Source organism: Gavialis gangeticus, unplaced genomic scaffold, assembly GCF_001723915.1.
Source record: "Gavialis gangeticus isolate Ggan-Ray unplaced genomic scaffold, GavGan_comp1, whole genome shotgun sequence".
Classification (NCBI taxonomy): Eukaryota; Metazoa; Chordata; order Crocodylia; family Gavialidae; genus Gavialis; species Gavialis gangeticus.
In genome coordinates this window covers 20905464-20919672 of record NW_017728995.1, presented here as the reverse complement: position 1 = coordinate 20919672, position 14209 = coordinate 20905464, and the positions used below count along the sequence as shown (strand labels likewise).

At 41.7% G+C, this 14209-nt stretch overlaps 2 long non-coding RNA genes across 2 annotated transcripts in view; one reads left to right on the top strand and one right to left on the bottom strand.

The window, feature by feature from the left end:
- Positions 1-14209, bottom strand: part of LOC109287996 — a 210531-nt gene that overhangs the window by 89433 nt on the left and 106889 nt on the right. The gene's annotated exons all lie outside the window — the stretch shown is intronic.
- The window catches only part of LOC109287994, a 20008-nt gene continuing 15568 nt past the window's right edge, over positions 9770-14209 (top strand). Inside the window, exon 1 of the long non-coding RNA XR_002095039.1 lies at positions 9770-10119. This is a non-coding gene — a long non-coding RNA (uncharacterized LOC109287994). The remainder of the gene's footprint in view (positions 10120-14209) is intronic.

Genomic DNA, 14209 nt, shown 5'->3' with positions numbered 1-14209 from the left:
GCCTTTGCCACCTTGTGCTGGATGGTGAATTCCAGGAGGCGATGATCACTGTTAAGTTTCCAGCAGTTTCCCTAGGCTTCTTCCTACCTTCCCATCTCTCCGTCTTACTGCCAGAGAACCTTCCTTGACTTTGCCTTTCACATGTACTCCTCACTTCCTGTCCCCTCCTTCCGGGTTTCCAACTCAAAGCTCCTCTCAGCTTTCTTCCCACTGCCCAGGCCTGCCTTCCATTCACTACTAGAGGGTGAGCTTAACCCTTGATTGATCCACCTGGGTGACTGGTTGTTCCAAGGCCCTAGTTTCCCACATGGCTTTTGTTAACACTTTCTCTGTTGTGTGGGCTTTATGAACCCTTTCTTTAGTCCTAGAAAAGAAAGGTGGGCATAAAATATTTCATGTTAGCCTTTTGTCAGGGTGTAAGTTTGACACAGGAACAAGACTGCAGTCTGTTAAAGATGAAAATGTACTGACCCAGCAAGGACGGGATCTCGCTAACTAAATCAAAAGTACCTAAATGATTACCGCTATTGATCAACGACTGATGGCCAGACCATCCTCAGGTAATCAGGAGTCACAGAGTGCTTTTCCTGCATCTGCTGCTTCTCCTCAGATGTTTAAACAAATCCAAACGCAACCAGATTTCACTTTCACTTTTATAATTATTTTACACATCTGCAAACCCAATTCCAACCTCTGCTATGCCTCTCTGCAAAAAATCCCTATTCTTACAAAACAAAACAACAGAAGACTTTTGAGCAAGCACAAACTCAATTTTAACCTTTGTCATGTCTCACAGCAAAAATCACTATTCTTGCAAAACAAAATAAGAGGAACTACAGATCTCTTGGAGTCTAAAAAACATTTTTTTTGCAAAGCCACAGCTTTGGTTTTTAAAACAGTATGTTAGGCTGAGGCTAACTATGGATAGCTATGGATCTTCCCATTCCTTGCTTTCTGCAGAAGCTATGCTTACCAGGGGACCAAAACTGCAATTCTTATATCTCTATCACAGATCAATGGAGGGTGGAGCTAATTTTTATTTCCCAACAGTCCATCCAAAACTGTATTAGGGCTTGTAACAACCTTGTCCTAAGTGATTAAATATGGCATGTTCAGACTTCTTGGTGCAAGTGTTATTCTACTTGTTCTTCTTGTCTTGGGCAGATAAACACTAGGATTTTTTCCTAGCGTGCTTTAAGGCAGAATGCTAGAATTAACTGACTCTATAAAAATGAAAACATTAAAGCAATGTTTAACAGCTGGATACAACATCTGCCTCTATCTAGGCCTTAGTGGTTAAGAATGGTTAATTTATGAAACTAAGAAGTTAAAGGGATACTGATTTTTGTTTTTAAATCACTTGTTTCTGATTTTAAGCTTTTTTTTTTTTTGCTTTTTTTTTTTTTAAACAGATGATAACTACAATTACTATGCCTGACAGAGAACTAGAAGATTATTTTTCCCTCTCCTTTCTTTTTTTTTTTTTTTTTACAAAAAATAATGAGAAACCAGAAGCGGTCATGTAGTTTTGCCAATTCTGGTGATTTTATCACATCTCAAAATATTTGATTTTTTTTTTTTTATAACCCCAACTCCTCAAGTCTTACAACGTGAGAATCTCGGCTTTAATTTTAAAAAATGAAGTATGTTTTCATGCTCATGGCCATTGAAAAAAGCTAGAAAAACATGAACCAAAAAGATTAAAAACTGGAAGACAACAGGAAAAGAACCATATTTGACAGAAGTATGTATGTTTGAGGGCCCTTCTAACCATGCAAGTAAAGGTGCAATGGGATCTAGTGCAGAAGCCACACTATCAAACCTCCTGCCGTGCCACACTTGATTGTGGAATCATACATTAGGTCCCATTGCACCTTGCTGCCAGTGCAGAACTGCCATGATCTACCTGCATTAGTGATGCGTGAAACCCCTAGAGCTGGGGAATTGGTGTAGCCATGCCCCCACCTGCCTAAACCTAGCTGGGACCCAGCACTCAGCACTGCAACTGTCAGACTCTGAGTCACAGTGCTGCCAGGACCCAGTCAACGGGTGCTGGGGCTCAGAGTCCCCTCAGCTGTAGGACTCCAAGCTACGGATGGACATGGTGCAACCCTGAGGCCCCAGGTGACAGTGCTCCCAGCAGCAGCGGAGACCCTGCTAGACATGCAAATTAAAGCTCAATAGCAACCAGCTATAAAAATTAGTACACATTTTCAAGGTCTAACTTTATAGCTGGTTGAAGCTTTTTATCGTATGAAAGCTACTTTGCACATGTAGCTGGTCTCAAGGTAACTGCACAATTAATCAGTTAATTGGGCAATACCTGTTAAGCGCAGAGGGGGCTGAGGTGTGATAATATTTAAGCCTAAATCATGACAGTTGATGACTTTCAAAACAAAACAAAACAAAAACATATTTGGCCTATGATATTTTGAATATATTGGGTTAGAAATTCTAAATTTGTTTCACTGGCCCTCTCCCTTTAACCAATCAAGCTTTATGGACATCCCAAAAGCATCGCAGTAGTGCCACTGAAGTGTCCGCATATACGTACGTCTTTTCAGAGTCATGGCTTAGCTGGCTACTTTCTGCTGTTTGTTCCCCTGATGAGTCTTTCACATGCCAGAAGGCAGAAAAACATGTTTTCAAAATTGGAAAATATTAATGTAACACCACAAAAATTAACTGGACAACTTGGAGGCAGGTGTAAGGTCTGAAATAAATTTTACCTCTGAATGGATCTCAAGTCCCTAGTACCCCTTTTTACATGAAAAATATAATCGTATTTCAGGATTCTGGATATAGAACATGCTTGCTTTCAAAACAAACAAAAACCCTTGATAAAAGAATAATAAATTGAACTTGAAAATAGCAATTTTAAAAGACAATCAAGGAAATAATTATTTTGAAACAGCTACAAGTTGCGATTACATACTCTACAGGAAAGCACTGTTACTCATTTCTTATAAAACACTTTTTAAACAACACCTCTGTTGCCAAGCACAGAACACGCTGTTGCTGAATGTCAGTCACTGCCAAAAATGAGACATTTAAATCCTTTCATTTCATGGTTTGAAATTGAAGACCAAAAGCATCTCTCATTTTTAATCGCAGTCCTAATTAGAGAGATGCAGGCTAGCACCTCTGTAGTGTAAGGGGCTGCCAGTATTTCCATTATCAATCTTTATTTTCAGAGCTTATTACTAAAACATTCACTCCAGGGAGGATGTTGGCTTACAAGATCTCAGCATGGATGCAAACATGGTTTTACAAAATTTGGCATAAGAAACTGTTTCTGTAGAAATAGGGTGAGATCAAAAATTAACACACAATCTGAGAGAGAGTGCCAATTTTGGAATCAATAGGAAGAAAAGGGCACCAAAGGAGTTATTTTAGTACAGAATTCACATGCAGAAATGCACGGGGGGTGGGGAGGAAGAATCCATCCCATCTGCACTTGTTTGTCTGTTTGCCACCCCCAGGTCTGTGGTTCCAATCTAGTAACAAGGTCCAAATGGGCAGAACTCTCTACCTACATAAATTTCACTAAAAAGCCTGGTCCCTACATCTGTTCTGAATTATGGCAGCAGTCTTTGCAGAATGATCTTGTCCTGTTTATGCCTGACTGCATTAATATTCAATTAGGGATTGCCAATACTAGAAAGCTGTCCCACTTTATACCAGTATTGTCAAAGCAATACAGATCTCTAATATTAACACAGATTATCAGTAGAATAATGCTTATTCTAACAGAGCTATTCCCATACTGCCCATTCCAGAAGTTGTACTAGTATAACCACAATGTGTTTTTTTTACCCAGTATGCCATCTCCTAACTGACAAAGTAGCACCAAATCAGTATGTAAGCCACACTGAAAAGTTTCCCTGACCTATCCCAGCATCATCTCATTTACAGTTGCTCTATCCATCCTACTCTAAGGCCCCCTCTACCCATTACAGGTATTGCACAATTAACTGGTTGTGCAATTACACAGAGTCCAGCTACATGTGCACAGTACTTATAATGCCATACAGAGCTCCAATCAGCTATAAAATTAGACCTTGAAAATGTGTACTAAATTTATAGCTGGTTGTTACTGAGCTTTAATTTGCACGTGTAAGCACATGTAAGTCTCCCCTGCATCTGGGAGCCCCACCAGCTGACAGGGCTCCCAGCTACAAATGAAGGGACTCTCAGCCCCAGCGGCTACTGATTCTGGGTCCAGGCAGTACCTACAGCTGCGGATGCTGGGTCCTGGCAGCGCACCTTCTAGTGCTGAGACCGAGATGGGCCGCGGCTGCTGCAGGGCGTAGCTGCAACTTCCCAGCACCTGGGAGCCCCCAAGGCTGGATGATCATGACTGCTGCACTTGGGGGTGCATGAACCCCCAATGTCTGGGAGACTGCAGCAGCCATGATCTCCAAGCCTTGAGAGTTCAGGAGGCACCCAACTACAGGACCTTGCTTCTTGCAAGTGCAGGGGGAGCCCAGGATCAGGCTTCTCATGCACCAGCAATAAAGTGCAATGGGACTAATGTGCAATCACACAATTATGCTTCCTGCTATGTACTTGTGGCATGGTAGGAGGCACAACTGTGTGGATCAGACATTAGATCCCATCAAGTCTTTACCTGCACTTGTAAAGGAGCCCTAATTGGACAAATCCATGAGTAAGACTGATTCCCTGTTCTTTCTAGGTCTCTAAAGAGCAAGTCTCTCAGGCCTTTCTCCTTCAATGCTCAGAACATGCCCTTTCTTTGCACAGAGTGCTATATAAATTGCTTCCATCACTCTCCAAATTTTGGGAGTGCAAAAAATAAAACATGGCCTCAGATACACTCTAAGTCCCCACATCAGGTAACAGACTGCCAATTCCATTTTTCAATCACAGAAGTGAAGAAAGTGTCAATCAAACAGAAGTAAACCAAATATAAAAAAATTATATATTCTCCTAGGGTGAGACATTTCATGCCAGGATTCAAACCAGGCTGAACAAACTTTTATGGCTGACTTGTACAGCTCTGAAAATAACTTTTTTTATGGAAACCCTAGAAACCCTTAACTGTTGCAGTGTTTGAAGAAGCCATTAGAGTATACTGCATAAATGAACCATAAGTTCCAGGAGCATCTTGCACACATCTACTATGAGATATATAAAACAAGGTAAAAAGTGGATGAATCCCACCATCATAAAGAACAGCATAATCTAAGTTTCTATTACAAATCCAACCTCACCTGCTTCACCTCATTACTTCTGTTCTTATGTTACAGAAGATCATGCCCTAAACTCAAATTCTTGCAATATCTGGGTATACTAGAGCCACAAGGATGAAGTAAATGGGAAACATTGCCTTGAATTGTATACAACTTATGTTAACAGTAATATTTTTTATCATGAACAAATGATATTCTGAGGTCTTATTTTAGATTTTGTGTACCTTTAAGGAATATACATTAAAACACTGCAAATGATTTCAGCTGCATGACTGACTTTAATATAATAATATTTTATACATTTACACAGTATCTTTCATCCAAGGATCTCAAAAAATTATACAATATTAGGTTTTGCATTAGGTATCAAATGTTTAGTGCAATAGGTATTACCTCCATTTTACTGATGTGAAAATGAAGGAAGATAATATGACTTGCACGAGTCAGTGACAGAGCCAGATTACCAGCTGAACCATCCTCACTCCCTACCCTGATTATCCAAAATAAATATGGCAGCAGTAGTAAAGGTTTCCCCCCTGCCATATAACCAAATTCCTGTCCCCATTTTCAAAGCAAACAGGATAGTTCATAGACTTCATCACTTGACTTGACAGTTAGCAAGGTGTACCTAATTTTTGTAATTTGGACTAAAATATATTGCTATTACTCTACAGTGGTGTCTTCTAATATATTCAATGAAACATTAAAGCCTCAGCCTCTGTGAAAACATTCGATTCCGTCATTTTCAGAAATGCCTGTTGATGTGTACCGGAAAGAGACTAGAAAAGATGTGCCAACGCAAATACTAACTCCACACACACACACACACACACACACTCTCTCTCTCTCTCTCTCTCTCTCTCTCTCTCTCTCTCTTTAACCTAAATCCCATGAGATATTCAATCCAAACAACCCCAAACTCTGAAAGCAACCTGGCCAGTGTGATCAAATTTAAAATAATTTACAACACAAGAAAGGTAAGTAGTAGAAAATAATACACACACACACACACACACACACACACACACACTCTCTCTCTCTCTCTCTCTCTCTCTCTCTCTCTCTCTCTTTAACCTAAATCCCATGAGATATTCAATCCAAACAACCCCAAACTCTGAAAGCAACCTGGCCAGTGTGATCAAATTTAAAATAATTTACAACACAAGAAAGGTAAGTAGTAGAAAATAATACAAACTTGAAGGCAGAAATTGCAAACTACTAAAGAGCAGTACTAGAGAGGCCTTTACTCCCCTCATTTGTTTTAGGATTTTTGCTAACTGGGCATTTCTGCTTGACTTTTGAAACAACTCTTGTATGTGTTACAGAAAATAAAGGTTGGGGATGAATTTTGCTAACCTATTACACTGGAGGATGTGTGTCCATAATATCTCCAAACAACCTTAAGTCATCGGGACAATGCATCCAGGGAGACATTTACCCCCAAGCAGAGGATCAATGCTATGGGGTTTTTTAAGAGCCCTGTTCTATCTCTACATAGAGGTGAATTTCACCATATTTGAGCATCCTACATGTAATGCCTTTCCTTTTTCATTTCAATATCTGAATTGTCAAGTTAGTGTGAACTGCAAGCAAAATGTCTATTTGGAATGATGTTTATGTATCATAGGTAATATTCAGCCCCAAAGACACTCCACTACAAATGACAAGATCCACTACCTGTCGAATGACTGAGGGTATTCACTCCAGCAGCCCGCAACTGGAGAGGATTAGCTCACAATGGCTGCCACTATCAGTGAAACAGCAAGTAGCAGACAGTTCATTTTACAAAAACTTAATGGAGTGTACAGCTCTGGCTGTTTAATACAAGCACTGTCAAGGCATCTAAGCAAAAACGTCTCAACTGTCAGTGCTGACAAGCTGAGCAGAATTATTTGTCACACTGGAATAGATAAGGGACTGGTAGTGTGGTGTATGGTGCCACTACCATACATCTCCATACAGCAGCCACAGACAGCAGGCATATTTGTGCTCTAAAATACACTGGCAGCAGCATAGTATTACTGTATTGGTGTACCTTTGTTCACGCTCCTCTCTCTATATCTACACAACTGAACTACATGAGCAGCCAACAGTCACGAAAGGATAGGTTAGGGACTATTTAGAAGAGCTGAATGTACACAAGTCCACGGGGCCAGAAGCACTGCGTTCAAGGATACTGAGGGAGTTGGCTGATGTGATTGCAGAGCAGCTCACCATTATCTTTGAAAACTCATGGTGATTGGGAAAGGTCTCGGATGATTGGAAAAGGGAAAATACAATGCCCATCTTTAAGAAAGAGAAAAAAGAGGATTTGGGGAACTACAGTCGGGCCAGCATCACCCTGGCAAAATCATGGTGCAGGTCCTCAAAGAATCCCTTTTTAAGCATTTGGGAGGAAAAGAAGCGATTAGGAACATTCAGCATGAATTCATCAAGGGCAAGATTTTCCTGGCCAACCTGATTGCCTTCTATGACAAGATGACTGGCTCTTTGGATGTGGGGAAAACAGTGGACATGTTATAGCTTGACTTTAGCAAGGCTTTTGATAGTTTCCCACAACATTCTCACAAACAAGCTAAGCAAGTACGAGTTGGATGAAAAGACAGTAAGGTGGATAGAAAACTGTCTGGATTGTCAGGCTGAAAGGGTAGTAAATCAATGGTTTGATGTCTAGTTGGCAGCCAGTACCAAGCGAAATGCTCCAGGGGTCAGCCCTGGAGCCAGTTTTGTTCAATATCTTCATCAATGACCTGCAAGATGGGAAAGAGTTCACCCACAGCAAGTCTACAAATGATACCAAGATGGGAGAGTAGTAGATATAGTGGAGAGTATGGTTAGAATTCAGAGAGACCTAGACAAATTAGAGGATTGGACCGAAGAAATCTTGTAAGGGTCAATAAGGACAAGTGAAAAGTCCTGTACTTAAGACAGAACAATCCCATGCACTGGTACAGGCTGAGGACGGACTGACTAAGCAGCAGCTCTGCAAAAAAGGACCTGGGTGTTACAGTGGACAATAAGCTGAATATGAGCCAACAGCATGCCATTGTTGCATACAAGCCTAATGGCATACTGGGCTGCATTAATAGGAGCCTTGCCAGCACATTGAGAAAAGTGATTATTCTGCTCTATTTGACACTGGTGAGGACACATCTGGAGCACTGTGTTCGGATTTGAGCCCTACCCCTCAGAGAAAGGATGTAGACAAAAGAGTCCAGAAAAGGATAACGAAAATGGTTAGGGGGCTGGGGAACATGACTTTTAGGAGAGGCTGAGGGAACTGGGCTTATTTAGTCTGGAGAAGAGAGGACTGAGGGGGGATTTAATAACAACCTTCAACTACCTGAAGAGGGGCTCCAAAGAAGATGGGGCTACACTGTTGTCAGTGGTGACAGATGACAGAACAAAGAGCAATGGTCTCAAGTTGCAGCAAGGGAAGTTTAAGTTAGAGATGAGGACACAAAAAAGCAAAAAACTCTCTCACCAGGAAGTAGTAAAACACTGGAACAGGTTACCCAGAATTTCAATCCTTGGAGGTTGTTAAGACCTAGCTGGACAAAGCCTTGCCTGGGGTGACATAGTTGGAGATGGTCCTGCTTTGAGCAGGGGGTTGGACTAGATGACTTCCTGAGATCCCTTCCAACACTAATTTTCTATGATTCTGACTATACTCCTCCCCTTTGCAGTGTGTTTTATACCTTACAATTAAATGGTCTTCATTTTGGTTGTCCCATAACTGAATGTTGTCATCACCCCTAAAATCACAGAATAATTTCCATATCTCCAGCTGGTGCAATTAATGGAGGCCTATGAAATTACACTAGCTAATGATTCATCTTGTTGCATTTATCCCATCATACAATAGCTTTTCTCTAATAGCTGCTTCTCACTTTCATGCAAAGGCTATGGTTTTCTATTGTTCCATATGCGCATTTGTGCTAGTTAACACTAAAAATCCTTCTGGCTGATACTTAAGAGGAAGCCAAAGTTGAATTTATACAGTCCACCTCTTTGGGCACACACCTCCATATAGATATACAGCCCTGGTGCTTTAAAATTTCATGTGTCCTGCAAGAAAAGTCTCCTCATGTAGAAGGAAATGAATGTTATTTATTCATTGGAATTCATTCTGCAGAACAGGAAATCCCCATTGGAGAGGAGGAATTTTGAGACTGAGGGACTGTAATTGGGAAGACGTATCCTCTCTTGCAGACTCTTGATGGTTACCTGCCTCCTGAATAAACATTGATCAAAAGCTTATTTCAGGAAAAATGTTTAAATAAATACATTTTCTTTTCTTGCACGAAGTTAGATAGAACTTTACCAGATATACAAGTGGTGAGCAGTATATGGAGATGAGAGATAACAGACTTGATTACCTACCCATCAGCCCTATTGTCTCTCTGTAAGTTTGTGTGCACAATCAAGCCCTTACCTCTCTCTAAAAGTGCAAAGTTTCAAGAAGTTAAATGAATAGAGGATTGTTGCAGGTGGAATAGATCTAGGAAAGGAGGAGGAGTCTGGAGATAAATGCAAGGAAGAAGGAGCAGTAGAAACAAAAGAGAAACATTTTGAGCAGAATATTACAGAAGTCTTGAGGGATACATTTCTGAATATAACCTCTCCATTGATCTGAAATCTAGCAAGGGAATGGTATGGTAGAAGGGAAAACCTATCATGGCAGCAGGCTTGCCAAGACATAAAAGAGACCCTGTTTGGGAACATTTTAATGAAGTTCCTCTACCTGTGGATAAGACAGGCATTCATGCAACATGCAAACAGGGCGGCAAAGAAATGCAAGACCTGATTGCCCGAATGAAACAGCATCATGAGAAGTGCTCCTTCTCAGGAGGAGGCTGCTTTGAAGATGATGAACGGAGCATGTTTGAACATGCAGGATCTCCAGGTTAGTGAACTTTCTTATTTCATACTTCTTTCTGAAAAAATGGCAAAAGGCCTTCTTACAAACGGATTAATGTCTTATTTTCATAGATGTCTCAGTGCCCCCCCAAAATTGAAAGATGCACAAGTGGTGACTTTTTTCCCTCCTTTATAGCTGTAATACTAAATGTCTGTTACAAAACAGGTATCAATTGTTATATGTGTGCATGGTACTTTCCAAACACTGATAAAGATAATAGGAAATACAGAGAAGATTAAGCTTGAAGAATATGGTTGTGTGTGTACGTGTGCACTTGAACATGTAGTGGGACAGCCCCCAATGTTTTAGCCCAAAAGCTGAGTAGTTAGGGCACTTCCCAAGGCAGCTGGAAAGCCAGGTTCTAGAGCCGCCCCCCAACCACAGATCAAGCATCATCCAGCCCGCTCTCTAGCGCACCTTTCAAAGCTGGCCTCCTGGGAAGCCATGAGCTAGGCATATGTGAGCCTAAACACTCAGCTTCTGGGCCTTACACATGGGAGGTTCTTTTCCCTCCCACTTCTAACAGCCATTAGTCATGAGTTTCTGGCCAGGTAAATTTTTCAGACCTGGATTCAGGCACACATCCAGATGGGCACAAGTATATAGCTGCATACATGCCTAGGCAATACACATACTCAGTTTATATGCCTATATTTACACATGCAGAGGAAACAGAACACCATATACGGCATGTGTAGAAGAAACAGGGGCCCTAAATTGAAGTGGTGGGTTTTAAAAACACTGCTTCAATGTAGGGCTGATTAAACCCCCGTGTCGTACACACACCCTTCTGACTTACCTGCCTCTCCGGCAGGGAGCAGAGGGCGAGCTTCCAGTGGACAGAGCGGTCCCTGGGCTGGGGGGTGGGGCTGGTGTTTCCTCCCACAGCAGCGGCAGCCCTCCGCCAGGCAGCACCCACCTGCAGGCATCTGGTTTGGGCGGTCCTGGGGGGCACCGCAGCCACGGAGGGAAGCATTGGGCCCCTGCGCAGCTCAGGCAGGCAGGCAGGCTCCAGGGGAAAAAAGAGAAAAAGGATCAGAGGCTTGCTGCTTTTCTTGGGTGGAGCCTGCTCTCCTGGGCTGCTGTCAAGCTGCCTGCAGGGCTTCCTGCAGAGCCGTGGAGATGCACGGAGCCCAGTGCCTCGCTCCGCAGCTGTAGGGGCAGCAAACTGAAACTCCTTGAAGGAGCTTTAGTTTGCTGTGCCCCAAGTCATTTAAGGCGCATTACGCCACCAAATTTCCTACAGAGATTGGAATCAATGTGCAATACACCGCCAAGGCGTGCAAACACCAACACCATTAAAGCGGTGCAAAAGCATTTAGCCCGCTTTAAAGTGTTACGCATACACGCCTCTCGTTTCGTCTACACACGGCCATACGAGCCAAAAATACCACTTAGATAGCTAGAAGCAAAACAGAATACTACCCCTGATCGTAAATCTCATGTGTCATGTTGTAATAACACTTTATAGTTTTAGTCTCTTGGGAATCCTTACAATAATGATATGAGGCCATTCCAGGAAGCAATATGTTAAATTGCTTAGCATTTTATTACAGGGGTAATATTGTGGTCATAGCATCAACATGACTATTTTTCTCGTGTACTGTAACGCTAGAATTTAAGAATGAAAGGTAACAGAAGAGGCCTTTTCTGGAATATTTTCCTGTCAAGAACATTTTAAAGGGCAATTATTGAAATTTTAGCAAGAAACAAGTGAAAGCATGTGTGAAAAAGTGAAGTTACCTCATTGTTTCCTATACTTCTTTTGCTATTATGACATTTCTGATTTAAAAAAAATATATATATGAGTATTGGTTGGTTGGATGAATCAACTGCTTCAGCAACAACAACAAACTGTTTTTCATTTAGACAGATTACCTCCCCAAGGTTACATTCCCCAGGTTTTCAGAGTGAGATGGTTACAAGTGAAATATAAACAGAAAACGCAGGGATGTAAACCAGCCCTGTAGCAACTGCAGGGATAGGCCTTATTTCTCAAAGACCTTTCCCCATTTCTAGACATCAAGTGACTGCTTCTATATAGCTTCCCATGCACCCTCTGAGAGCCTGATAAAGCTTTCTACCTCCTGCCCTACAGTAATAAATCCACATGCTGTGGACAAGAAACGATGAGTATATAGCTAACGCGTACACACACCTGCACAACAGGACAGAAACTCTCATCCTTCAACTCCAAAGCAAAGGCCATTACTGCTTGAGCTAAAAAGTCTCTTACTCTCTGCCGGTGAAATTCACTCCTAGACAGAAGATCAACGCAACCTCCATACAACACTTAAATCCTGCTTGACCCCTATAAACAGCACAGAAAAGCATGGATGCTGCATTAGCTCTTTGCATAGAGGTAGACTTCACCAGCCAAACGAATCACTAAGGGAGACATCTCTCCCTCGCACACACTGCTGTACTTTATTTCTCTTTTCCATGTAAGGGCTGAGTAGGGCATTATCACCTTACTTGACAGAAACCGGGTCTGGAGTCCAGTGCTTGACACCAAAAGTTCATCTTCATAACCCAGAAACTCTTTCTTCCTTAAACATAAAATGAAAGGCACATACAATTTCCACGGTGATGCCACAAGAAAATTGGATATAATAAAATTAACATTATAAAGAGCCAGCTAGATAAAGCTTTGGCTGGGATGATCTAGTTGGGGATCATCCTGATTTGAGCAGGGGGTTGGACTAGATGTCTTCCTGAGGTCCCTTCCAACCCTAACTTTCTATGATTCTATGACTTCTATGTGTAATCAAGGAGGAAGGGGAAAAAGAGAGAGGCTGAGAAAAAGCAAATAGTGAATACAAATGAAAGTAAAAAACAGCAATCTGAAAACATCCAGTAAAGACAGACTCTTATTTATTACATGGTTGAAGGGTACTTAAGAAATGGTCAGCCAACCTTCTTAGAGGGTACACTCATATTAGGGTTTTAAAATGCGGCATCACTCAGAGCACAGTCCAGAGGCCCAGGACCATATGAACAGCAAAGAAGATTTTTTACTCAGTTCATCACGAATACAGTTACGTAGCGGTAGGGGAGTAGGGAAGGAGAGCAACACCCGCATAGCTAAAGGCTAATGTTTCAGCAGAAAACTGCCTTCTAGAATTAAAGCTTTGGAAAAGAGCCACGCTTAAACAGATCTACCAACCAATACGAGAACTCCTTCCTAGCAATTCAGCCAATCAGTTAATAATGTGACATCAGGCTTCTCAGAAGACATCATTAACTCAGTTGAAAAGTAGAAAAAATAGAACGCAAATTACAACATCCTAACGATACAAAAATGGATAAATTTACATGGGCACTAAAAACAATCACATAATCGTTCTGAGAAAAAGAATTTTAAATCACAAACAATTTAATCAGAGAAAAAGTAATAAAATAAGTGTAATGTTACCAATTAAAGGGCATGAATTCAACTCCAAAATGTAAGCACATAAAACAAAATCTAAGAACATATAAGATCTTATACAAGTACAGAAACAAAACTGGAATCTTTATCAAGGAAAAAAAAGACATTTCAATGTATGTTTGTGCCTATATAGTTACCAGGGCTGTGCGAAGCTTCGGTCACCGATTTGGAGGCGATTCAGGCAGACATGGTGGCCGAATCTCAGAATCCGAATCGAATCAGGAGACCCATTAATCTGTAACGTGCCCCTCCTTTTAGTATTGCGTTTCCCCCAGGGCTCCTGGGCACTAAGTCTGCATCGTCCGCAAGGCTGAGGATTGTGACTGAGGTGTGCCAGTGCCCCTGTAGGAACGGCAGCCCAGAGATTCCTGGCTAGAGGATCTTGCCCCCCCATTTTAGGATCAGACTGATTCCCATATTTTGGTTCAGGAAAGAATTCTAGCCCATGGTCAGCCTGGTACAGACTGGCGGTGTTGCCTTCCTCTGTAGTGAGGGGCATGGTCCTCTTCCGTATTTTAATAACCCTCACAGAAGCAAAACATAGGCCACTGTTGTCCCCCTGCTTTACCTGTGGCAGGTTAAGGTATTGTGCCTTGTGGTTGGATCATTGCCTTTGCCTGTGAAGTTGTGCTAGTAAGTTAGAGA